This window comes from Grammomys surdaster, unplaced genomic scaffold (genome assembly GCF_004785775.1).
Source record: "Grammomys surdaster isolate TR1022 unplaced genomic scaffold, NIH_TR_1.0 958, whole genome shotgun sequence".
NCBI classification, from domain to species: domain Eukaryota; kingdom Metazoa; phylum Chordata; class Mammalia; order Rodentia; family Muridae; genus Grammomys; species Grammomys surdaster.
Window position 1 is genome coordinate 12,779,057 of NW_021605377.1, and position 26,741 is coordinate 12,805,797.

At 37.0% G+C, this 26,741-nt stretch overlaps 1 pseudogene; it reads left to right on the forward strand.

Annotated features, from left to right (window-relative positions):
- The first annotated feature begins 14,200 nt into the window (after positions 1 to 14,200).
- On the forward strand, positions 14,201 to 14,744 carry LOC114634453 (annotated as a pseudogene).
- The last annotated feature ends 11,997 nt before the right edge of the window (positions 14,745 to 26,741 follow it).

The following is a 26,741-nucleotide window of genomic DNA, read 5'->3' on the forward strand; positions in this document are numbered from 1 at the left end:
AGAGAGAGAGAGAGAGAGAGAGAGAGAGAGAGAGAGAGAGAGAGAGAGAGAGAGAGGATAGTTTATTGATGACTTACAGAGCACCAATTATTTCCAACATAACTTGATGTTTCATCATTCCCTGCAAGCAATACTATTTATGTTTACAACATATTTTACCTGACTTTTACTTCAACTAAATATAAAGGTTTTGTTACTTTTATTATAAGAAATATGGACAGAATTTCCACTTAATTCTGTATCGGTGTTAGTTGGTTTACTTTATCATTGGTTTAGTTTAGTTTGTTACCAGGTCTTTACTAATATTCCTCTTAATGAATTCTTAACATATTTTCAATCGAACAATCCACTGGCTTTTAATCCCTTTTCTATGATAGTAGAACCAGTTTTCAAAAAAATGTTTTATTTATTTATTTACTTATTTATTTAATTTATAAGGGCATTTGATCAGAAAGTATGTCTGTGCACCATGGGCACGTGGGGTGTCTCTGGAGGTCAAAAAAATCCTTCAGTATTAGAAATATAGATGGTTCTGAGACTTATGAGTGCTGGGAATTAATCCTAGGTCCTCTGCAAAAGCAGCTAGTGCTTTGAACTGCTGGGTCATCTCTGGAACTCTGGAATTTAATTTTTCTCCTTTATTATATTATATATTTACACTATATCCTTCTATTAATGTTATAGTATCCATTGAGTTAAATCGTGTCCAGGTAAATAAGGAACAAATAACTAGCGGTTTCAGGAAATCTTATGTCAGGACATGTCAAGTACTCACTAAAATGAAGGAAAAGGGTAAACTTTGGTGTTCTTCAATGTGGTTTTAAGGAAGACAAGACATTCTCACATATATACACAGTACCTTTGCATTCATAATTTTTACATCATTTTTCTATTTCTGTTCCCTTTACCCACATATTTGATTTGTTTTGTCTTCACTGGTATAATGAACAGCAGGCTGCTTCATTATGGTAATTGTTTAAGGAGTTGTTGGAGACCACATCTACTTTCTCAGTTTTGCTAGAAGAATGCAGAGGAGTTACCCCAGTAGATCTTCATAAAAGTATGAACAGTTTGCTGTGAGCATCCGCATCTACATTGATCAGGTGCTGGCAGAACTTCCCAGGGGACATCAGACTGAGCTCAGGGACCCCAGTCTGGGAGTTGGCTGAAGGATTGGAGGAGTGGAGGGGGATTGCAACCCCATAGAACAAGGTCGGCTGGCTGGACCACCCAGTGCTCCCAGGGACTAGACCACCAACCAAGGAGTGTACCTGGAGGGATCTATGCATCCAGATACATATGTAGAAAAGGATGGCCTTCCCTGACAGCGATGGGCAGAGAGTCCCTTGGTCCTGCGGAAGTTTGATGCCCCAGTATCAGGGGGATGCTCGAGCGGTGGGGCAACAGTGAGAGGTGGAAGACAGACGGAACACCCTCATAGAAGCAGAGGGTGGGGGAAGAGGGCGAATGGGATGGGATGTGGGGTGGACGGGTAACTGGAAGAGGAATATCATTTGAGATGTAAACAACAGGGATGGTTAATTGTTTTTCTTTTTTTAAGTATGAACAGAGAGGCTTTTTAAATGATCTACTGCATTCATGACGATATTAAGAGAAAAATTTGTCACCTACTATTTGGACTCTTAGAGAAGAAAAGTCCCTGTGTAGAAGTGTTCCTCTCCATCCACCTGTCCTTCTAGTTCAGTGCAGCATTCTTCCTCTTGTTGCATATCTAGTTAATATTTATTAAAAATTATATTTAATATTTAATATTTATTACCAAATTCCATTTCGTTGAACTTTTACCCTGTCTACTTAGAACCTTAGATCATCAGGATTTTTTTCTTCCACTCAGCAACAAAAATGCCATTTCTCAAATATTATTAGAAACCGTATACATTCAGTTTAAAGTTAATGACTTATCAGCCTGGGTTATTTCCAGCCATTGTGAGCTCCTGTGATCTTTCAGGTTCTCTGTAATAATACTCAAGACCCTCTCATTACTACCTACCTCGATCATGAAAGGGAGGCTTGGGTGTTATGTACAACTTTCTGTAGGGGTGGGAGGCTTTCTGCATGGACCCTCGCCCTCTTCAGGCGGTACTTAAGAGACAGGACCCTCACCAGGACCCCTTACGTGGTGTGCTATCCTCTAAATTCCTAAGCTAGGTCACCCTGGTGTCATTCTGTTGTCTGTGCAACTATTATTTTCTTTGGGAGTTTCCTCCTCGTGCATTTTGTTCCTAGGGAATAAAAATAGCCCTTAGGAAAAAAAATTAATGACTTATAATGAGCGCCAAACAATGCTGGCTCCAAAATGACGGAAGACTGGAATTCCTCTTTCGTGTGATGTAAGAAAGTTCAGTAGGGATTTTTTTGTAGTGATGGTTGTTTTGTTTTGCATTCCTGGTCCAGTCTGGGAATTCTTAGCCCATATTAGAGTAAATTTCATCAGGCCTATAATCCTTTAGCATATAAGCCAGAATTACTTAACAGGGACTATTAAATACTGTTATTAATCAGCTCACTCTAACTTGGTTTCCTTAACTGCTATCTGAACAGTTGAGTCTCTCTGATCAAGGTTAATAGATGCACTAATCTGTGTACATAAAGTTATAGTCTTAGGAGATGTTTTATTATGTCTACTTAGCAGAGTAACAGTTCTATTTTCAGGGCTACAACCTAGCCATGTAATAGTACAGGCAGAGTTCCATCTTATACAGAGGGTTTTAAACCAACTAAAAATTGATTGCTTAGTCCCCCAGCATTTACGTGATTGGTATATTAGTAAGCATATTTAGCCAGGGGCATTGTTATTGCATTTTGTAGAATTGACATGTCAATAAGAATATTGATTTCCTTTGCCCCACCCACAGTAATATGCATATCAGCTTTTAGCACTATGAAAACCAGACAGTCAAGGTGAAGCTTCCAAGTTGGTACCTGCTTCATTCCTCCATGTCCAATGATGCAAGGATGCAGTGTCTCCAACACTAGGTTGTTACTATTGTTGAGCAACGTCAATAACTTTTTATGTCTGGGGAAGGATACTATAGAACACCACTGGCCAACAAATCTAAAAGAGATTCCCAAACCTGATTCTGATCTTTGTATTAATAACATATGTTGTCTGGGAGAGGCATTGTTCTCTGTGATAAGGTAACTTTTTTTTTACTTTTTGGTAAATATTTATGTAAATATTTTCTTTTAAATTTAAATTTATCTAAATTTTAAAAATATAATTTCAAGACATCTCCATTTAAAATATCCTTATATGTGTATCTGAGAGATTTTTGAGAAGGCTTCTATAGTCGTGGCTATTCATAAAGTCTCTCTGTAGGCCTTACTCTTCCCTGTCCTCCAGTCCCCTTCCCCACGTCCCTTCTGCTCTATTATCTTCCTTCTCTACCACATACCTCTTGAGATTTACCTCCCCTCCTACTAGCATTCGACCATCTGTCTCAGTTACTTTTTTGTTGTGGTGAGGAGACAGGAGGGCGAAGGCAACTCTTAGAAAAGAAGGCATTTCCTGAGAGCTTGCTCACAGTCTCATGGTCATATGATAGGAAGCAGGCAGGAGTATGCTGAAACATAGTTGAGAGCCTTACATCCTGACCCACAAGCAGCAGGCAACGAGACACACACACACACACACACACACACACAGACAGACAGAGAAAGAAAGAGAGAGAGAGAGAGAGAGAGAGAGAGAGAGAGAGAGAGAGAGAGACTGATTGGGACTGGTATTGGCTTTTGAAACCTCAAGGCTCACCATGATTGACATGAATCTTTTCTACAAGGCTGTACCTTATTCCAACAAGTCCACCTCTTAATCTTTAACAAATAGCTCCATTAACTGAAGGTCAAGTCCTTGGAGATAATTCTATTTCAAATCATCTACTTTCTATGGGTGCTTCAATTTAAACACTCATATATAACTAGATAAATTTATCACCCACTCATACGAGAGAAGAAAAATGCAAATATGAATTCTTTTGGAGTTTTATCTTTACCCAGTTACTAAGAGCCATTGGGGAGAAGCTAAAAACTAGCAGGTGGTCTTCTTGAGATGGTTCCACCATAGACTGTCAGTCTATGATGGATTTGCTTCTCTAAGCCAAGAAGATTAAATCTGAGGGAAGATTCCTGCTATTAATATGCCTTTTCCTGTTATTTTAAAATATATAACACTTGCTAAGTGTTGACCCACCCTTTTGAGCATATTTCCACAGACCTACAAAGATGTATTGTCTTTTAGTGATGCGATATAGGCAAACAGATAATGATTCTATAGAATTGCTGACTTGATTAAGATAATTTTAGGAAGAATTTTTTTTTTTAGAGAAGGTCATAGTTGGTAGAAAGATATAATGAAGTTAGAATCAAGAATAGTATGTTCCCACTCCTCATAATAGTAATTAAAAGGTTCATAACAAGAAATACAATGAGTTTTCATAATTACACTGAGAAGAGAAATAGACTTGGGACAAATCTGTGTCCAAGGTAAAACATTTACTTCCAAGAATAAAGTGACAGGTGTGCACTATTGTAAGGCAAGGCCATGTAAAAACTGTTGCTTTGAATGTATAAAGAGTATATTATAATGAAATGCTTCTTTGAAATAACATCCTTCTGTAACTCTCATTCTATGTAATATTTTATCACTGAGGTAATTTTTTAAGACTATTTTGTCTAAGAAGGTATAAAAAGACCAGAGAAAAAGAAATGACATTATTGGCTGAATGATTTGGCTTGGGGAGAATTGCCCCATCCATCCATCCATCCTTCCATCCTTCCATCCATCCATCCATCCATCCATCCAAATGTTTATGTCTGTTTGTCTATATGTTTGTGTGTAGGTATATGTGTATATATGTAAGCATACATGAATGCTTGTGGAGTTGATTGTGATGTGACAGACGGCCAGGCCTGCCCAGAGTGTGAGTGTATGAACCTTTGGATGTATATGTGTCTGTGCATATTTGCCCATATAAAGCATCTTAATTCTTTTCCTTTCCTTCCTCTCTGGTTCATGACAAATTAACCAGTTTAGCTAGAAAGACTTCTGACTCACCAGAGAAAGGAACATTAGCAATAAATCCTTTTACTTAACAACTCTCTGCTGCTAATCTGCATGTGTTATTCTCCAGATATTAGAGCTTATTAAAGCACGAGTAATAAAGAGTTAAGGTTTTAGCACATAATGAAACACAGCACAGTAAGAAAGAGTTAAGTTTTCCTAGTGCTTATTTCAGCATAAAGGGTTAAACAAAGTACAGGGAGTTATAATACTCAATAAAGCACAGAGTTAAAGAGAAAAGAAGCCAGCATTTGTTAACCATAGAGTAAGTGAGGACGTTTTTAGAATCTTTTAAGTTACCAGCAATCATTCAGTATATTTAGAGAGATAGAGGGTCAGAGACCATTGTTCTCTAAACCCATATCTGATGCTGTGTCCTTCTTCCACTCCACTCCAGACCGGGAAGGCTTTTAGCACCCAGTCATACTGAACAAAGTATAAAAAAAATCTAAAACAAACAAAAAAGCAAGCAAACAACAACAAAATTCACAAATACTTGCGTAAATGTAGGTAAAGGGAGACAATTTCTTTTATCCAGAGTCTAAACTTTTACAGAACCTTTGGAAATCAATGTGGAGGTTCTAGAAATAGATTTCCCAAATTACCTAGCTATATCACATCCATATCTATACTCAAAGGACTCTATATCCTATTATAGAGGTACATACTGCTCCACATTTATTGCAGCTCAAGTCACAAATAGCCAGGAAACGGATAAACAAAAAATGGTACAAACTCACAAGGAATTTTTAAAAAAAACTCATCTTTAAAGATTTGTTTTTATTATTACATGTATATAGGTGGGCATGGGCAGGTGCCTGCAGATTTCTGAGGCCTCAGGTCCCCTGGAGCTGAAGTGAACAGACGGCTATGAACCAACCAGTGTGGATTCCTGGAACTGAATTCAAGACCTCTGTAAAAGTAATATGTGTTCTTAACTGCTGAGCCATCTCTCCAGCCTGAACAATGGAATTATATTCAGCTGTAAAGATCAATGAAAGTATAAAATGTTCATGGAAGTTAATGAAGCTGGAAATGATCATTCTGATTGCAATAAGAAGACCGACTCTCCATATTTTGGGGCATATTTGGGGTTTTGTTTTGCTTATGCTATGAGATGATTCTTCTCCTCCTCCTCCTCCTCCTCCTCCTCCTCCTCCTCCTCCTCCTCCTCCTCCTCCTCTTCCTTCTTCTTCTTCTAGATTTTGAGACATTCTACACATTGAGTTGTTCTTAGATATATATTTTGTAAACTTAAAGTTTTGTTTTTCCATTCCAGTGTAACAGATTTGGATTAATGTAATCTCACTTATCTGTATTTTTATTTCTGTGCTTCCCAATATTGTCCAAAATACCTTACTATGTAGAAGGACAGCACAACTCTTCCAAATCGTTTTTGCTCTTATTTTTTAAGTCTTTATTTTGGGTTATTCACAACATGACTTTCTACATGAAAGAATTGACCCTTTTGATTTTATTGTTTTTGTTATTGCATATTTCATTTGTAAAACGACCCTTAAATTAGAAGCTAGATGTCACGAGTTGAAATACGATCTAAACAACACAAACCGAGATGACTGATTGCCACTGACCCCTTGTTCTCCAAACCAGCAATTCCTCCAGCTGCCTTTTCCTCAAACATGTAAGTTCTCTCAGATAACAAATATACTGCAAGCTACACAAGCACTTTTGTTTTCCTTATAATTTTTGACCACTAGGTGACGACATAATGCAAGAAATCAAAGGCTCAAAAGCCTCTGATTTTTCCCCCCCCACAAAACAGTTTTATAAGTAATACTGTGCTTCCTTGAATTTAACCTTTAATTCAAAAATAAAATAAGGTTTAGGTGTCATGTCTCTGATCCGATAATTCTCTTTATGTCTTTTCTCCTTCACTTATATTCTTAAGTTTGTAAAACCGAAAGGAAAACCCATATGCATACAATGAATATCATCTTGTTTCAAGATGTACAATTTACAACCGAAATTATGCTAATGTTAATTTTAAATGAAATATAAGGTCACATATTATATTATGGATGAGAGAGGATATAACAGGATGAGAGGATGGTTTGTTCTGTAAAGAGTTTGACAAGTGCAAGTATATATCCCTAGGAGTGATTAAAAACAAAACAAAAAACAAAACAAAACAAAAAGCAAAACAAAAAACAAAAAAAAAAACAACAAAAAAAACCAGACATGATGGTGCTTGCTTGCTTGCTTGCTTGCTTGCTTGCTTGCTTGTACCTGTAATGTCAGCTTGTCCAGGGAGAGCCCAGGCAGATGTATGAAAGATCACTTGCCATCTAGCCTAGCTGGATCCATTAGCTTCAGATTTGGCAAGAGACTCTCTCTCTCTCTCTCTCTCTCTCTCTCTCTCTCTCTCTCTCTCTCACACACACACACACACACACAGACACACACAGACACACACACACACACACTATTAAAATATAGAGTAATGGCGACATCAGCTTCAGGCACATGTCCAAAAGCATCCACATGCATGTGTCATATTTATGCACACATCAAAGAGGGAGTGGGGTCATGGGGAAAGCTTTACAGTGTAAAACTTAGATGAGTTTCTTTTTCTTTTGAATAAGAATTTGTACTTATGATTTTTTGAAGCTCTTACTATCGTTGTTTTAGTTTGTTTGTTTGTTGTTTTCCATCTTCTTTCTCTGTTTTGTTTAATTCTTTAGTTTGTCCTAGATAATTTTATACATGCATATGATATATTTTGATCATTCTCTCCCTGGACCCCTTTTAAAAACATTCCCTCCATTCCCAAATACCCGGATCTCCACCAGTCTCTTCAGAAATTCATAATCGTTTGGTTTCTTGTGTGAAGCATTTAGTTTCGCTGAGGCTTTTGGTACAGCTGCTGAGGTAGCTATCCACTGGAACTTGGTGGGGTCATCACTGAGGAAACATCTGAAGTCAATGGGCCACATCCTTCTCCCAGAACCTGTCAGAAGCAAGTAGTGACGCAGTGAGGGTGGGATTCCTGAGCTCCTCCTCCCTTCATGCTTACACATTTGAGGCTGACTCATTGAGATTTCCGTAGCTACTCTTGAGTTCATGATTGCAATGGCTGTCTTGCCCAGTAGATGGCGCTTCATAACCCGACTTGCATTCTTGCAGTCTCCTCCAATGTTCCTTGAACCTTAGAAGAGGTCAAATAATATTTTATTGATAGTCAAGGACTCATCACTTATTCTCGGATAACTGTATCCTATTTTAGCTTTTCATAGAGGAATCACATAACATTATTTTCTAAGGTAATTTAAAAACGTTAATAGTCTCCTTTATTCATCTTTCCTTATTAGAGATTTTCTAAGGTAGAGGTGTAGTTACTAGGAGTTACCAGGAGTGCCTCAGCATTGTCCAACTGAGAGCAAAAAATTAACCCCTTAGTTAGGGAGCTTCAGAGATTTAAAACATGCTGGTGTTAACCCTTAATTTATAAGTATATATTTTCTGTGGAAGAATCTAAGTTGTAAAGCAGTAGTAAGCTATAATGTGATGAGCAATTCCAAGACCTGTCATTTTGCTTAAGCGCCTTATTCTGAAGAATTGTGACTATAGCAGACTTTGCGGGTCTGTATTTTCATTGTCAAGCAAACAAAAAATCCACTAGTATCCAAAAACAGAAGCATTGCATAAATACTTGGAAATGCTAGCTCAGAAAATGTGACAAATATATTAACAATATTTAACCAAACATTCTCTATTTAAACCTTAGGTGAACATGTATTAACAATATTTCACTTTTTACTATGAATTTTGTTATTATATAAATAGAGTTGAAATCAGCTGACTTGATAATTTTCTAAAGAGATGTGAAAAAATAGTTACTGTTCATTATTTTGAAATCAACCTTCAAAAAAAGTAGAAAAGCTTGTATTTTACCAAATTTCTTTTAATACTATAAAATTAAAATGTCTATAAATTTTAAGATGATAAAATCACCAAGTGGCTCCTTCTTGGCCTTTTGGCTAAGATCAGCTGGAAATGCACAGTGGTACCAACCCATGTATATTTATGGCAACCTTTATGACCCTTGAACAAGACAGTTTAGTTAAAGATGTGAGGATTCTTTTTTTCCCTTGGTTAATGAGTATGACCTTATGGGAACAGGATGCTTCCAAGAGTTATTATTTTCCTGGGTCTTAGTCATCAATGATAGAGGTAACAGGTTTTGTGTCAGTTCTGGTTATTCCTCTAGATGAATGCAGCATGCCAATTGTTTCCGTAAAAGCTACATCAAGAATAATTCTGAGAAATTGCCTATTGTGGAAAGCAGAACAAGGATAGGGTGACCTAGATCATAGTAGAGCCCACCTCAATTAGATGAAGCAAATCTTACAAAGGATGTACAAGAGTGTTTTAAGCATTTTCCTTCTTCCTGTCTTGCTGGTGGTATGTGTATGGGTCTCATTATTGCCAAGACTGTTTGGGTTGTCTGGAAAGGGACCAAATTCTACGTCAAAGCAGGCTTCTTCTGTCAGTTTGTAATACTTGTTTTTAGAAGTTATAATGTGGCTTTGTAGTTCACATAAATATTCAAAATAAAATTTGCTTCTTCTTCCATAGACAGTATAATTATGATATCCTGTTTACATTTTCTGTACCAAAGTGAGAAAGCAACTAAAAATGAAAAGGAGAAATAGAGGATCGACTGAGAGGTGATTTTTTATAAATAGTATTATAAATATGATTCTCCAGCCTAAGAGTTTTGTAAAGTTTAAAAACTGTTTCAATCTGAATTTTCACTTCTGTAACCATATCCATCTGATAAAGATATGTGTGAACAGCATGATATAGAGAATTGAGTTTTAAATTTCTTATAACTGAAATGAGAGAGAATAATCAGAGTAATGATTTTTAAATTAAAAAATGCTAAAATCACCTCCACTATCATACATTACCTTTGGAATTAAAACAAAAACAAAAATACAAAAAAAAACCACATAAATCAGAAAGAAAGTTTGGATCTGACTCTCCTTACACATCTATAACTTTTTCCTCGTTTCTACACTTTAAACACTGTGGTGGTTGGAATATGCTTACCCCATGGAAAGTGGCACTATTAGGTGGCATGACCTTGTTGGAGGAAGTGTCTCACTGTGTAGGCAGGCTTTGAGGTTACCTAGTGCTCAAGCCATGCCCAGGTTTTCCTGGCTGCTTTCAGATTAAGATGTAGAACTCTCAGGTCTTCCTCTAGCACCAAGTCTGTCTGAATGCCACCATGCTTTCTCACCAAGATGATAATGGACTGAACCTTTGAAACTCTAAGACAGCTCCAATTAAATGTTTGCCTTTGTAAGAGTTGCCTTACGGTCATGATGTCTCTTTACAGAAATAAAACCCTAACTAAGACAAACACTAATAATCTTTTCTGTGCTGAGACTCTTAGAAAGCCATTCTTTGGACTAAGAGGGTCCCTAGCCATCCCAATACCTCTCCTCACTGACATGTCACTCTTAGCCTTGTGACCCAGACCCCTCATCACACATCTGTACAAATATGTTTCCAATAAAAATGTTTTGAGTCCTTTATAAGCTCTGACAGGATTGCTTGATTATGGCATACAATGTATTTTCTAGTTTATCTTAAATTAAGTGACAACACTTAACTGAAATTGAAAACATTTAGTATACTAGTAGGCAGGTAGAAGTGCTAAATAAATAACCATTGGTGACGATGACAACTTAATAGAACTCATTGCTTGCTACTTGGTATTTCACCTACAATATTCTATTGGTAAAAGCATCCAAGAAAAATAAATGTGTATGAGAGAGCATAAGAAAGAGAGAGAGAGAGAGAGAGAGAGAGAGAGAGAGAGAGAGACAGAGACAGAGACAGAAACAGAGAAGGGAGGGAGGGAGGGAGGTAGGTAAGAGGGAGGGAGGGAGGGAGGGAGGGAGGGAGGAAGGAAGGAAGGAAGGAAGGAAGGAAGGAAGGAAGTAAATACAGAGAATAACTGAAAAATAAACAGCCCCAGTTATTGCATCTACAACAAAGGCTAAGCATTTAAGGCTTGGGGAACATCATGGAAGAAAAAAATGGAAAAAAATGTTAGAACCAGAGGGCCAGAATGTCTAATATGAGTCTATATTTATATCTATATCTATGTCTATGGCTACATCTACTACGTCTACATCTATATCTATATTTGCATATGACTGAGCTTCACTTGTGAAATTACAATAATATGGATGCCTTTAAAACGATCTATTTAAATAATTATAATATGTGGCAAGCCAACAAGGGTGGGAAAAGTCTTAAGGAACCCACTTTGAGTGTAGAATTACAGGCAACTCATGACTGCTGAAAGAGAAAAATTAATCTTCTCCAGACATGAATGCTCTAATTAGTCATCCAAAACTAGGTGACTAACCCTAAAGACATGCACCTACGAAGAACACTAAATGGATTTAGCCAGTTGTCGTTGTATTTATTTATCTGTATATACATATGTAAAAGTAAGTAAAGAATGAGACAATGTCTGAAGCCTATTTCCTTTACTAGCCTAAAATTTACATTCCTGTCTGAAATTACTTCTTTGTTCTAGCCTAATATTTGTATTCTGCCTGAGATTACTTCTTTGTTGTAGCCTAAGATTTAGATTCTTCCTGAAATTGCTTCTTTGTTGTAGCCTACTGTCAGATTCCTGCCTGAAGCCTACTTCCTTGTCCTTGGCCCATGTCAGCTTCTTGCCAAACAGCCTCAAAGGCTCTCCACCTCTCCCCCTTTTTTATTTCATTAACAAGACTGAGTCTGTCTTAGGTCATTCTAACAAGAATGCCTTCCTTACCCATCATAGAATATGCATTATCAAAAACAATGCGACATGAAAATGACCTTGGGCTTGGACAGGGAAGTAGGCTCAGATACTTTGGTCATCCTGATAAGCCCTTAGAAACACTGATCACAGGAGTGTTCATGTAATTGGGTTTAACGCCTTGCTTTTTCTTTGACTATTTGTGTTTATTGTATTGCTTGTTCCTTGACTATTTGAATCAATTGTACTGCTAGACCCTCAACTAAGAACTGACCTTAATACATGCATGTAATCAAAAATGGCATAAAGTCATAAAGGAAGAGGGTGGATGGGATAGGGGATTCTAGAGAGGGGAAATGGAGAAAGGTGATGACATCTGTATTGTAAATAAATAAAATATCCAATGAAAAATAAATGTGACAATGCATTTAAGAGGGCTGGAGAATTCATGGTAGAAAGAGGAGAGAGTAAATACTTTAAATATGGTACACAGATGCAAAATTTTAAGAATAGAGTTAATTTAAATCATAATAATGACACATTCTCAAAAGTCCCTTGAATCAGCTTATGTCAGGGTACAGAAAATACAAAACACCAGACGTCTATGAGTGCCTGCTAGCACAGCTACTTCTATTCAACATAGACATTTAGAGTAGACATTATTAAGAGCCAACCGAACCTAATGAATAAAGTCATGGGTCCCAAAAGCTTGTAAAGAGACTGGATTCAAAATATAGAGATAAATCCATGCAGCTGTTAAGAAATACACAAGGATGAGTGGCAAGTGACATATAAGATTATACCCTGCAGATTAAGGTGTTAATGAAGTAAGGAGGGAAGAGATGTACATTCAAGGATATCAAAGCTGTTCACTGTACTATTGTGACATACTGTCATTTTATGTCTCTTTCAGCAGTGCCCAACTCTATACATAAGCATGTTTCTTTGATCACCCAGGTTCCCAAGTGCTTGTTATTACAAGTGCAATCTTCATTTCCTTCATGTCCACATTAGACAGGACTTTTGTGACATCATTTTTATATTCACTTATTATTTAAAGCTCTTAAATGCAAATTGAATTGCATTCTAAGGTCCTATGGACTACAGCATTGGGAAATCTAAAAGTAATGTCTGCCTCCAAAATGAGTTTGTGCCAACAGTTCAAAGAGTGACTCATGTATATCTCCCTTGACAAATCGAACAGTTCATCAGAGTATTTCCATAGTAGTAGAAGCTATAGCGGATTGCAGTTAGCCAGTCACTAAGGCACTCTCATTGTGTCTATCAAGTTTCTGGTTTATATGGCTCGAATTATATAAAAGAATGTCTGCAAACTTGGGTTTACCATGTCATGGCAATACTAAAGCAGTAGATGTAACTACCACCTAGATAACATAAGATAGAAAAGTGTAGAGCAGTGGTTCTCAACTTTCCTGATGCTGCAACACTTTAATGAGTTTCTCCTATTGTGGTGAGCCCCAAACCATAAAATTATTTTGACTGTTACTTCATAAATAACTTAATTATTGTGCTACTTTCATAAAGTATAATATACGGTATGCAGGATAACTGATGTTCAACTCCCAAAGTGATCCCAACCCACAGGTAAAGGTATCTTGTAGGTGCTTCACATCAAAAAGTAAGATAAATGAATGTAACTCTAGACTCTGTAAAAGTTATAAATTTATAAATACACTATCCTTGCTCTTGGCAAGTATTGCCAGTTTCCACAAATACAAAAGTTAACTTTGTCTTGTAGCAATATTGTACATTGGAAGCAAAACTAAAGTTGTCTGGCTCTCTGCTCCTCTCTTTTCCAGAGACAGCTGCATCTTCTCATGTAGTTTCAACCTCATCTCTTAAACACAATGTAGGTAGAGGTGAAGGGATTTGGCCATTGTGGGCACCTGGTTACCAAGGGTATATCTGGGAAAGTGTAAATTTTTGCCATCAACTTTATGGTCTACATGTTTCAATATGGTTCTTGCCATGGTAAGTTCAACAGCACAGTTCTGGCTGAGACTAGGAAGCTTGTCAACAATGGGAAACTCATCACCATCTTACAGGAGTGAGATTCCACAATATCAAGTGGGGTGATGCTGATGCTTAGTATGTTATGGAGTCTACTGGTGTTTTCACCACCATAGAGAAGGCCAGGTCCTATTTGAAGATTGGGGCCTAAAAAATTATTATCTCTGCCCTTTATGCAGATGGGAGCAGTGCTTCCAAAACCACCAACTGCTTAGCCTCCTGACCACTATCACCCTTGAATACTTTGGCACTGTGGAATGACTCATAACCACAGTCCAGGGCATCACTGCTATTAGAAGAATATGGATAGCCCCTCAACAAGGATGTGGTATGATTGCCATGGGGTTGTCCAGAACATCATTCCTATATCCATTGGTACTGCCAAGTCTGTGGGTAAGGTCATATCAGAGCTGAACAAGAAGCTTCCTGGTACAGTTGTCTATGTTTCTACCCACAATGTGTCTTACATGCTGCCTGGCAAAAATGGCTAAATATAATGACATTGTGAAGGTGAGGAAGCAGACATCGAAAGTTCCACTAAAGGACTTCTTGGGCTACACTGAGGGCCAGGTTATCTCCTGTGACTTTAACAGGGACTGTCTCCTGCTTTATACCTTTGTTGGTGGAGCTGCCATTATGCTCAATGACAACTTTGTAAAGTTCATTTCCTCGTATGACAATGAATTACGGCTACAGCAACAGGCTCATGTACCTCATGGTATACATGGCCTTCAAGGAATAAGAAGCCCTGGACCACCCACCCCAGCAATGACATGGGAGCACGAGAGAGACCCTTGGCTACTGAGAAGTCTCTTTCTCAACTCAGTCCCAGACCTGAGCATCTAAATCACAGTTTCCATCTCAGACTCCAACAATAATGATAGGATCTTAGCAAGCTCTATTCTCTTGAATACTATCAATGAAATTCACTGTATCAACAAAAGAAAGAAAGAGAAGGAAGGAAGGAAGGAAGGAAGGAAGGAAGGAAGGAAGGAAGGAAGGAAGGAAGGAAGGAAGGAAAAAAGGAAGGAAGGAAGAAGGAAAGGGCCTTAAGATGAAGGTACTCTGCCTGCATCTCTAAGGACTAGTTTTACTAGACAGAATTACCAGGAACTTAACTCACTTTATTTTCTATGGTACAAATCTTTTGGATGTCATTATTTTATTTGTGTAATCATTTTTTAATAGTACCAAATGAAACAAATTGTTCTTATTTCACACTTAACCTTGTAGAACTTAGCCCTTATAATTCTAAGGCTGAGTTAATTCACCTTGGCATAATAAAGACATTAGTCATTGTCATATTATTTCTATTTTTGCTACTGAGAATTCAGTTTTTGTCATCTGTTTATAGGTGACCTGATTCTGTGAAGATAGAATATTTTAGCTACCCCAAGGTCTGCTCTTACTTTCATAAAGTCTTACTAAAAACATTTTGGGTTAAATATGTATTTTTCCCTTTTAGGGAAATCATTAAATTTTCTGTAGAGTATCTTATTTCTTAACTTTCTCATCCAGTTTTTTGTTTATGTTTCCACATAAGAAAATTCTTTTATATTTTAATCATTTTGGTTGGTCCTTTTCAAGGGAAGCAACTGGAAAATGGTTTGTGATGTATTTGGCATAGAGTTTATATAAGAAGGCTATTAGAAGTTGGTTTTACCAACTTAGATAAGGACAAGCGAGTCATAGGCAGAGTCATAGTGACTTGTGCCCTGAACCTTCACCCAGCTGATACCCGGTTCTGAAAGCTATCTGTATTCCCCCTGAACATCTACACTCCAGTGTCATTCCCTTCCCCACATCCTCCCTTTCTGTGTTTATAACCCCTGTGTGAATGAACTACAATTTGAGAAAAAATAAATTATTTTAAAAAAAGAAGAAGTTGGTTTTACTATGATTTTGGATGTAGTAGCAGAATATCTTAACTACCAGTACTACACAAAACATAATTATTTATTTTTCTCTTGAATCACTATCCAGAAATGCATGATGTGAAACTAGTAAATCTTAAAGACTTCAAATCCTCCCAGGTAACCATTAAGGTTTACAAATACGTTTCCTTAGACTTTGTGGTACAAGATAACATCTATATTTTAGGAGACAGGATGAAGGACAAATTAGTTCCAAAGAATTAGTCTGTACAAGGAGCTTATAAGAAATAGCCACATGAACCTACTTTTCTATCCCACTGATAAAAATGTAGGTATTGAGCACACTACAAGATTTAGAAAGTTTTTTTTTACAGTGCAAAGCATTATTTAGTCTCAAGGAGTAAGGACCCAAGACCTATTTGTAACATAAAAGAATGCAAAAATTTTGATAACTACATCATTATTTATATTTTAGGTAAAGGAGGACAAATTCTTTTTAAAAACAATAAAAATAAAAACCTCTTCAAGAGTTTGAATTTCAAAGAATGAAGTTTTAGCAAACAAATCTCAGCTTGAGACTCTCCAGGTTATCTTTTATGATCATTTCCTAGAACTTAGCAACAACAAAAAAAGTCATAATTTCATTATCAGAAAGATGCTTCAGGAATTTTATTCCCTTTTCTGGTTTCCTCTCAAGAACCCCTCCCCCTCTTCCATTCCCACCCTGCTTCTATGAGGGTGATTCCCCTCCCAGGCACCCACTCCCAGCTCACCACCCTCGCATTCCCCTACATTTGGGATATCGAGCCTTTACAGGACCAAGGGCTTCTTCTCCTATTGATGCCAGACAATGCCATCCTCTGCTACATATACCACTGGAGCCATGTGTACTCTTTGGTTGGCGATTTAGTTCCTGGGAGCTCTGAGGGGTCTGGTGGGTTGATATTATTGTTCTTCCTATGGGTTGCAAATCCATTCAGCTCCTTCATTCCTTTCTCTAACTTCTACATGGGGACCTCATGGCTAAGTCCAATGGTTGGCTGCTAGCATTAGCCTCTGTACTTGTCAGACTCTGGCACAGCCTCTCAGGAGACAGCTGTAACAGGCTCCTGTCAGCAAGCAATCTTTGGTGTCTGCAATAGTGCTGGGTTTGGTGTCTGCATAACCCCCAAGTTGAACATTTCTATATTGCTCTATCTGTCCTCAGCCTTCCCTTAATGAAATATTGCTTAGGAACAGCTAGTAAGCCAAGTGGCTTCTGAGTCAGGAGTTCAACAGCATAATCCTATCTAGTAGAAAAGCAGTAAATAGAAGTTGGCCTTATAGATGGAACACTGAAGATATTTTAACAATCTCTTGACTTATATCCAAGACATGAAGAATTACAAATAGTGACTTTTCTTTCACTGGATTGTGCTGTGGTAAATGCAGCTTCATCTGTTGCTTCACGAATTCATAAAAAATAACTAATAATCCTGCAAGGAGTGATTAAATTTCCTCACTTCTCCCCAACACCCCATGGAAACTCTAAAAATTCTTATATAAACTTTTTTATATGTATTCCCAGATGTTAGTATTTCAGTACCTCTGGGGATTGTCCTCTTACAATGAAAGTACATATATGAAGCACCTTACAAAATCTGAAGCATTTTAAATCTGAACAAGATAAAAAAAAGTCTTGCAACCAATTATGAAAACTTTGGAAGCATTCAAAGATTTTTTTTTGTTACAAGATACTAATCTGCACTTTGGATGTTTCTTTTACTCAGAAAAACACACACACACACATTTAGTTTGGATAGATTCTGGGCCTAGCAACAATGCCTGGTAAAGGGATTCAACTAGTTTACAAAATTATCTGGGGCTTAGAGTTTAAAGGTAAAGAAACCTCTCAGAAAACCAGGCAGCAAGGGCAACTCTTTCTAGAGAAGGTTATTATATATGTGATTTAGCACAGACTGAGCTGAGTAGGTGAACTTTGTAAATCAGTAGCTCTGTAAATGTTAATGACACTCCAGGTAGGGGAGTGCATCAAGACTGCTGGAAAATAGCAACATTAGAAGTGCAATATGCATAAAAGCATCTTTAAAAGGGAACCCATAGGCAGATCTGTTTCTTTTTGTAGAACAATGTTTTTCAATCTGATCTTCACCCCTTTGTGGGGTTGAATGACCCTTTCACAGGGGTCACCTACAGCCATCAGAAAACACAGATATTTACATTATGATTCACAACACTAGAAAGTTTACTCTTACAAAGTAACAAGAAAAACACAATTTTATATTTGGGGAACACAACATAAGGAACTATATTATAGGGTCACAGCATTAGGAAGGTTGAGAACCATGGGCTATAGGACATCACTTTACACAAGACTACAGTAAGAACACAGCAAGTAAAATCAGTGTCTGCTTTAGCCAAACAATATTTCAATTATTCAGAAAACAGAGTCCACTGCACATGATATGACTATGGTATCCATCAACACACAATAGGTGCTGCTACCTGAACAAGACCTCTTATGAAATATAGTCAGTTAAAGTTTCTGCATGGATGGGGAAGAAACCCAATGCCCTCTCTACTGGCAGATGATAGCTGCTGAAGGAGGTGCCCACTTTTGGGGGATGTGGTTGCTCGAAAGTTGTCTGTACCACAGTGGATGGCCAGATACCCACATGCTTGAGGGCTGCAGTAACTGGACTAACGTGGTTGTTAAAAACAAAAAATAAAGAAAAAGAAGGCATGAAGCTGGGCAGAAGATGGAGTAGGTTCACTATGTCGAGTTAGACAGGTTGTCATGGATGAATAAGATGAATACTCATTGCATAATGACATAAAATTTCAAGTTTTATATATACATATATATATATACACATATATATGCATATATACACATATATATTTCAGACTATATGCAAGAAATAATTTAAAAAAATAAAGCCATGAACAAGTTGTATATCTGAAGGATCTTAGAAAAGTCTATTATTACGTTATGCACACAGAAAGGGCTAGCTAAAACAACGATAATTTCTTGTAGAAATTCAGGAAAATCATCTTAAGAGAATGTCATGCCATAAATTATACATAAAAAAATACAAGTGGAAATTTATTATCTTCATCTCAAGAGAACAGAAGATAATGAGTTAGGGAAATAAGTAACATATACAGGAAAATATATATGTAGAAGAATAAGAAAAGCAGGGAACTTGATACCAAAGATATGGCTGTAGCGTGAATGTTGGTGTGCGCCACTCTCTAAGATAGCTTGTTTATTTAGATGCATTTTCTCAGGACATGAGGCCACTTACAGCTCATTTTTCCTTACAGCTTTGAGTCTCATCTGCAAGCACACCTTGAAAAGGATTTATGTAGTTGCAATCCTGTGAAAGGAAATGTCCCGCCATTCCATATATCATCTTCCAGTAATTACATTGCACTTCTGTAAAGAAGCCATCAGATGAAAATGGAAAATTCAGTTCCAGATAGAAATTAGGCTTCTGTCTCAGTGTTGGATTTAGGATCCCTAGGATACTAAATTGGGGGAGATGAATTAAAATACAAATCTCTAGAGCATATTGCTACCATAACATAAAATAATAGGAAATTTCATTTATTTTAAGTGACGATGTAAACTGATAGCATCTTATTAGTAGTTTCTTCAAACAGACTCCTAGAGACTGGAGAGATGGTTCTGCTAGTAAAAGCAATGTTGCTCTTTCAGAGAGGTGTGAACGCCTGATGCCTCAATTCATAACAGGTCACAGCCATATGCAACTGCAGTCCCAGGGCATCGAAAGCCATCTGATGACCTCTTTGAGCACTAAGAGAATACAAGATGCATAGGAGTACATGCATACAAGACACCCATAAAGATAAAACAAAAAGAAAGCAAAATTAACCTTATTCTTAAAGTATATAACTTAGTAATTACTCTATTATTATTTATTCAAAGCTATCAAAAGCTGTGTCAATACACAAACTTCCATACAAACTTTTATTGTAGTTGTATTCATAATGATCACAACTTGGAAAAGCTGAGACATTTTCATCAGGTGAAATGATGAATAAGCTTCAGTATGCTCAGGGTAATTATTTAATAAATCATCAAACTATGAAATGATAGGAAATATAGGGAAGTGAAAGACTATTCTGGAAAGATTGTATGTCATCTAACTTATTGACATTCTAGAAAAACAAAACAACAAACAACAACAACAACAACAAAAACTATGGAGCCAAAAAATATCAGCAACTTCCAGAATTGCTGTGAGAAGAGTTGGAAGTGGGCCTAGAATGTAACTTTATGTTATGGAAAAGATACTGACATTTTTATGATAGATGTTTGTCATGTGTCTATGTCAGTATACAGTTGTCAAAGTCTATAGACTTGGAGAAACATGGAGGCTGGTGTGAATTTTGGAAGGGGAATATATGTAGATCCAGGTTCAGGAGCTATAAAGTATGCAAGTCTTTCATAAGGCATGAAAACAGTGATAGATACAATGACTGAAAGAGAATAGAGTGTATTGACATGTGAGACTTTTATACTCTCTGAATTTTAGTATGGATTTAAAAATGCTCCTAAAATTGACCTTAAAAATGGTCTCCAACCTGCAATAGTTAGTACCAAAGAGGAATAACCTAATAAATTTGCATTTGGTAATCTTAGGATATTTCAACTCATTTGTATATGTTTTCAGAAAGTGCTAGGGACTCGGAATGAGTGCTTACCATAAGTTCAATTCTGTCTGTGTATTTATTTCTACAGTCAATATTGTCCTTTGTTTCTGCTTGAGTTTGAAACAAAGAAAATGTTAGTACATTAAACATAGATAATTAAGTTGTAAAGCAGGGTGTTTAACATATCCCACTGAGTACACAACTACTCGTGTAATAATAAAATTACTGAGGTTCATGCTCAGAAATTCTATTTGTATGCTTGAATACAATTCTAATATTTTTGTTGACTTAGAAAAATAAACCAGTCTTCACTTGAGAATCTTTGGTCTAGCATGTATACTACAATAAGAGAAATGTCTATTGTAAAACAAAACATTCCTATAAGGACTGACACCACATCTTATGGCACAACTCCAATTCATAATTCTACAAAACAACTCCTGCATCTGAAATTCAGGGAACATTGTCCAAAGGAGGTAGAAGGATTCCAAGGGCCGAAGGACCAGGAAGTCAGCTGTAAGGCCCTTTCTCCTAAGATTAAAAACCACAATACCTCAAAAATATGGTTACTTAAAGACCAGAAGGACATTGTAAATAGACATGTTAACATGGAAGAGGCTGATATGACAGGGCAACCCCCCCTACACACACACACATACACACACATACACACAGAACTAGAGGCAGCTAAGTAATTCTGAGAGAGAACAAAAGTCTTTCCTAGGGATGATCCACGTAATTGTTTATCCAATAGCAAGTGATTAGCTCTGAAATCACATACATACAAATAACAGAAATAGACTGAGCCAGTTGTATTTATATGTTTACAAATATTTATATAATTCCTTTATGTGTATTATTTATTTTTGAATACTTATGTAACAATAACAAAGGAGAAAATGAAGACATATTTAATTTAAAAGGAAGTTGACAGAATTATAAAAATTAAAATGAATTTACTTATTAAAATTGACCACTTAAAGAAATTAAATACATGATAGTCTGAAGAAATTTTTTAATTGCATAAAATAAATAAACCATTATGACAGAATGAACAGAGAGCTTACCTACCACACTAAACATGTACAGAATAATTAATGTTATTATTTTTAAACTTGTTTTCAATTTAAGAAAGAGTTTAAAACTCTACAATATAAAAAATTTTGAATATATATAAGCTTTTATCTAACCAATAACTTATTCATTAAAGGGACACTGCAAATTCATTCCCAAAATAGCAAGAAGTATATACTGACTCCATTCCTTTTATGTTTTTGTGTCTTTCCTTAACTTGTGTGGCTTGAGCAATGTAGGATAAAGAGTATTATCCATCTATACCTTAAAATTTGTAGTACTTTATAAAGGTGAATCTGTTCCATATTATAAACAAGCATAAAATTCATCTCAGTTTTGCAGCCATAAATAATGCTCCCTTTCCTACCATGCTTGTCTAATTATACTTGGGTTCTCTTTTCTAAAATAAATTCCTCTCCTTATTGTAGTAAGGTTCATGGAGCAATGGTAGAGTTTTAATATAGTTTGATTTCCACAAAACTATGCATTTTAGTAAGAAAGAGGAGGAGAGGAGCAAGAAGATGGGAGGAAGGAGAGGGGGAGGGGGAAGATGAGAGGAGCAAGTGGGGAGGAAAGTGGAAGAAGCAAGAAGATAAAGGAGAAGGAGCCCAAGAAGAAGAAGAAGATGTGATAGGCACCTTACACTGGACCTCTTACAATCATTTAACCGTTTAGAACCTGTATAGTTGTGGGGAAGTTGGAATGTTGCAGACTCAGAGCTAACTACAATTTTTCTTTAGCTATCTTTAGCCTCCTTAAAACTTATTCCATATGGATCTCTGTGTCTGACCTAACAGTCTTGAGATTAACAGGTGAAACCCTTCGAAATATATTGACTTGACACATCGGTTCATAACCTGTGGACTGCAACCCCTTGGGTGGACTCTCACGGAGGGAGTAGGAATTTGAGGGGAGTGTCAAACAACCCTTACACAGGAGTTGTATATCAGATACTCTGACTATCAGACACATTGCAATTTATAACAGAAGCAATTTACAGTTCTAAAGTAGAACAAAATAATTGTTTGGTTGAAAGTCAGTCAGTCCAACATGAAGAAGCCTATTAAAGAGACACAGCATTAGGAAAGGTTGAAAACCACTGACTTAACCAATGATAATGCTTTAACCAACTAAATGACTCCATATGTCACTGGAGAGCAACTCAGTCCAATACAAATATTCTGCCGCTTTGCTATAACCTGCTTACCTGCAGTCTCCAACAATATGTTTACAAAGTGCTTTCATTTATGACTTTCTTGGTCCTATTACTTTAAAGGTGTAATGCGACTTCTTCCATGGTGACATATGCAATCTAGAGTAACAGGATCCCATGACTCCAGGCCACTGTCCTATAAAATTGGCTCCAGAATATTTTCTCTCTGTTCATCATGGAGGTGGGAATTCTGTTTTGTAGCAACACCCCCACCAAAGTTCTGTTCTCTAACTTGGAAGTTCCCTTTTACAATTCTAGGTTGGCTGTACTTCGCAGAATATTTTCACTTTCACAATGTAAATTATACATGGTTTACAATGAAGAGCAGTCTACAAGGGGAGTAACTATAAGAAATCGGATAAGTTTTTTTTCCTGAACCTATTTCTGCAGTAAATTATCTGTAGCCCCAACTGCATTTCTTTACTATTCTAGAGTTCCATATTGCTAAGCTAATGTTAAATGCACTGCATGGACCCCTTCTCTTCTCCAGCCAACCACTGGGAATGTTTAAATTGAAGAGAAGCTTCTCTGTTAGCCTAGAGCTTGATGACACAGAGTTGGAAAAGGTCAGCCAAAGCAGATCTTGAAAGGAAGGGGTGAAGAGACATGGCACAGAAGCTGTGAGGTCCCTTCCTATGCATCACAATCCTGTTCTACACCAAGAATGTTCATTGAAATGCAGCACATTTGTTCTAACAGTATTTCTCTAGCTGCTTGAGATTCTGACGTTAGTAATTTGTTTCAGCAGATTAAGACTTTATCATGATAGAGAGCATTTAAAATCACAGCAATCAGTAATATTGGAGGAGACAAGCAAAAGATCAGAAAACCTTGGTAAAGTTGTCAAATGAAAGAAGAAAAGGATGAAACATATGTGTGAGAGGAAGGCTAAAACCCAAGATGCTTATTTACAATATAGTCCCATCTCAACGGTGACTTTTGTTAATAATTGTAAGTAAGCATCTTGGCTTTTATTGTCTAGTTGCTGGTTGAACTGAAAAACACTAAATTTTTTGCCTCAGCAAGAGTCTTGGTTTTGATTGGACATCACTGTCCTAGGGGTGTCAAAACGAATGGGCTGGTAAAAGTTGGAATCTTCACTACGCTCCAAGCAGAGCTCCTGGATACAGAGCTGTATGCATAGGGAGGAAGTAATATGCCTTCAGGATTTTGGCTTGATCATAACTGTGGGTTTTGTAAATGCTTTGTATTGTTCTAAGATCTGGTTACTGGGAAGAATCAAGTTTGTTTATCCTCAAGGCATATTTCAACAAAAAATCAAAAGCAAATAAGTATATCACATTGGAGAAAATGATCTTAACATGTTTCTAAAATGCTGAAATTTTGAAAGAAATGTTTGCAATCCTAATTGCTGTATTTCTCAAATAGCAAAAAAACGGCTAAAGAATCAGACAAGTATAATTTCATGTTACTTTTGGTAATACAAAAGTAGTGCACTTTGGAGGAGGAAATGACTTTTCTTTAAAAGATCCTTGTGTTTTTTTCTCTGTGAGACACAAAGCAGTTTTGTTTTCATATGCAAATCAATAGAAATGAGTGGTTACTAACCTTTTTCAGTCTCAAAAAGTTAAATGATTTCCATGCTTGTTATTTCACATGAATAAAAATATGAAAGAGAATTAGAATGTGGGTGACATTTCACTGTGGGGGCTTTGCAGATAAAAAGGTACATTGCTTAGGGAATAAGCTGTGTTCTGAAATGTGGGCAATGTTAGGGAAGAATGGTTTTCCTTTGACTTCCATGTTTAAGAAAATGACAGCAGCAGTATACAGGGTATATTAGTGATTTTTCCATTACTATAGAAAAGAGTTGACATGAGTAACTTATTATAGAGTGTTGTTTTGAATCACACTTCTGGGTATTTCAGTCCAAGATTTGGCGGACTCATTCCCTTAGGCTTCTAGTTGGTGGAAATGCTAGATGGCCTTTGTCAGGAACATGTGGCAGATTAAACTAATGGTATTTTTCCAAGAAGCAAAGAAAATGAATATGCTTTAGCATCTCATGTCACCTTTATGTTTATGTCCCCGGTAGCCTACTTACAAGAACTTATCCTCAGGATCTACCTACAACAGAGTCTTACTTTTTCAAAGTTACCATCACCTCATGATGGAGAAACTACAGGGTCAAGCTTTTAACACATGGACAGCTGTCATGTTCTTCATCCAAACTCTAGAAGTTGAATCTGATGGCAAGCCATGTTCATCCAGGAGGTCAGAAAATGGAATAGAATCAACACTGATTGGTCCTTAAGCTAGAAGATAAGGGGTTGCTTCAGTGTGAACAGGCTGGGACCAGGGACTGACATTGGAGTCAGAGGAAAACACAGAAGGCCTATACCATGCCGGCCAAGTGCTAGACATTAAATTATACCTCAGGTCCTTTAAAGAGTAGAGGAGATTGTGATCAGATGGACTCACTTTGGGTAGCACACACACATACACACACACACACACACACACACACACACACACACACACGATGAAGAGAACAATATGACATAGATGACAATACACTTTACTTTTTCATCAAAGGAAATTGGCTTTACAACCCACAGTAACAGCTACAAAATCAGTTTTAAGAAAACTCATGATATCAAGAAAGTCATGTAGTTTGATGGATAGTTTGTCTTTCAATGTCAGGGTGCACTGAAATTTAGAATTACCATGCCCGATATGTACTAGCACAGAGAATCTCCACTTCATTTGTTTGTGGCTTCTTGGTTCTTGTCTTTCCAGTATGAAGAATGGAATTCAGGGAGAATCTAGGAAATGAAGTACTATGAAGCAGCTGGTCTGGGAGCTTACTCTTAGGAAGGAAGACACAAACAGGTGAGTAATGGGAAGCACTCAGCTGCTTGATAACTAAACAGATATTAGCAGGGTGGAAAGACATGGAGGAAGGATCCTGCATTCAAACATTTTAGACTCTTCTCTTTTGTTTCCTAGGTAATGTTTGAAATAAAAACACCACCATTTCCCCTTAATATTTAAATTATGGTATAAAAGGTGAAGGTATCTGGAATTTGTTAAGGTCCATCACAACAAGTTTACTTCCTTTAGGTCAAAAGAGAGAGTCTTAAGTTTAAGCCTGGTCCTGGATAGAGATCTGATTTTCTATGCTAGCAAAAATATTCATCCTATTATCTCCTTCTTTTAAGAATTAATTTAACTGACCTACTAATCACCTGACCAGGAACCTATTGTTGGTAATCAGGTATCTCCACCCACCACCTGCCCCAGGGAGACAATAGCAACAGGCTGTATCATCACCAGCCTCCAAGATTCAACACATTCCCATTGTCCCATGAGTGAGTTGCATATCCTCCTCTTATGAAAGGCCAGTCCCTCCACCCTCACTGAGAGGGAGCCTGTTTATACTCCTCACCGATAAAGCTCCCACAGGAGATTTGTTTCATCCTGTATGTATCCTGTATGTATCCTGTATGGCATCTGCTATATAGAGTATAACTCTTATCCCTTTCCTGCTAAGGAAATCTGATTTACCTGAAAGACTAAGTTTTCTTTGGGGGTTGGCCACAGGGAGTTTGACCACACTCCAGGGAGTGTATAGATATCACAAATTGGACTATGTTTTCATTCTTTCCTTTTTTCTTTTATTCATTAATTAACTTATTTATTTGTCTATTTGGAGGGGAGTGGGAAGAGGTCACAGAGGTTTAGTGGCTGGGAGGTGGGTGTGATTGCATGGGGTGCATGATGTGAAATTACAAAAAAAATAAAAGTGTTATCATGAAAAAAGAGAGATTTTGTGTTTCTCCTTGCCAACAGCTTACAGTTGTTTTTTTTAATTTTTCTTAATATTTTTTATTTTTTTATTTTTTATTTTATTTTTATTTTATTAGTACTGTGGTGGCTCTGCCTTGTTGCCTGTAGGCATTTCTAAATGATACTCAGAAGACAAATATCTCCTTCTCTCTCTCTCTCTCTCTCTCTCTCTCTCTCTCTCTCTCTCTCTCT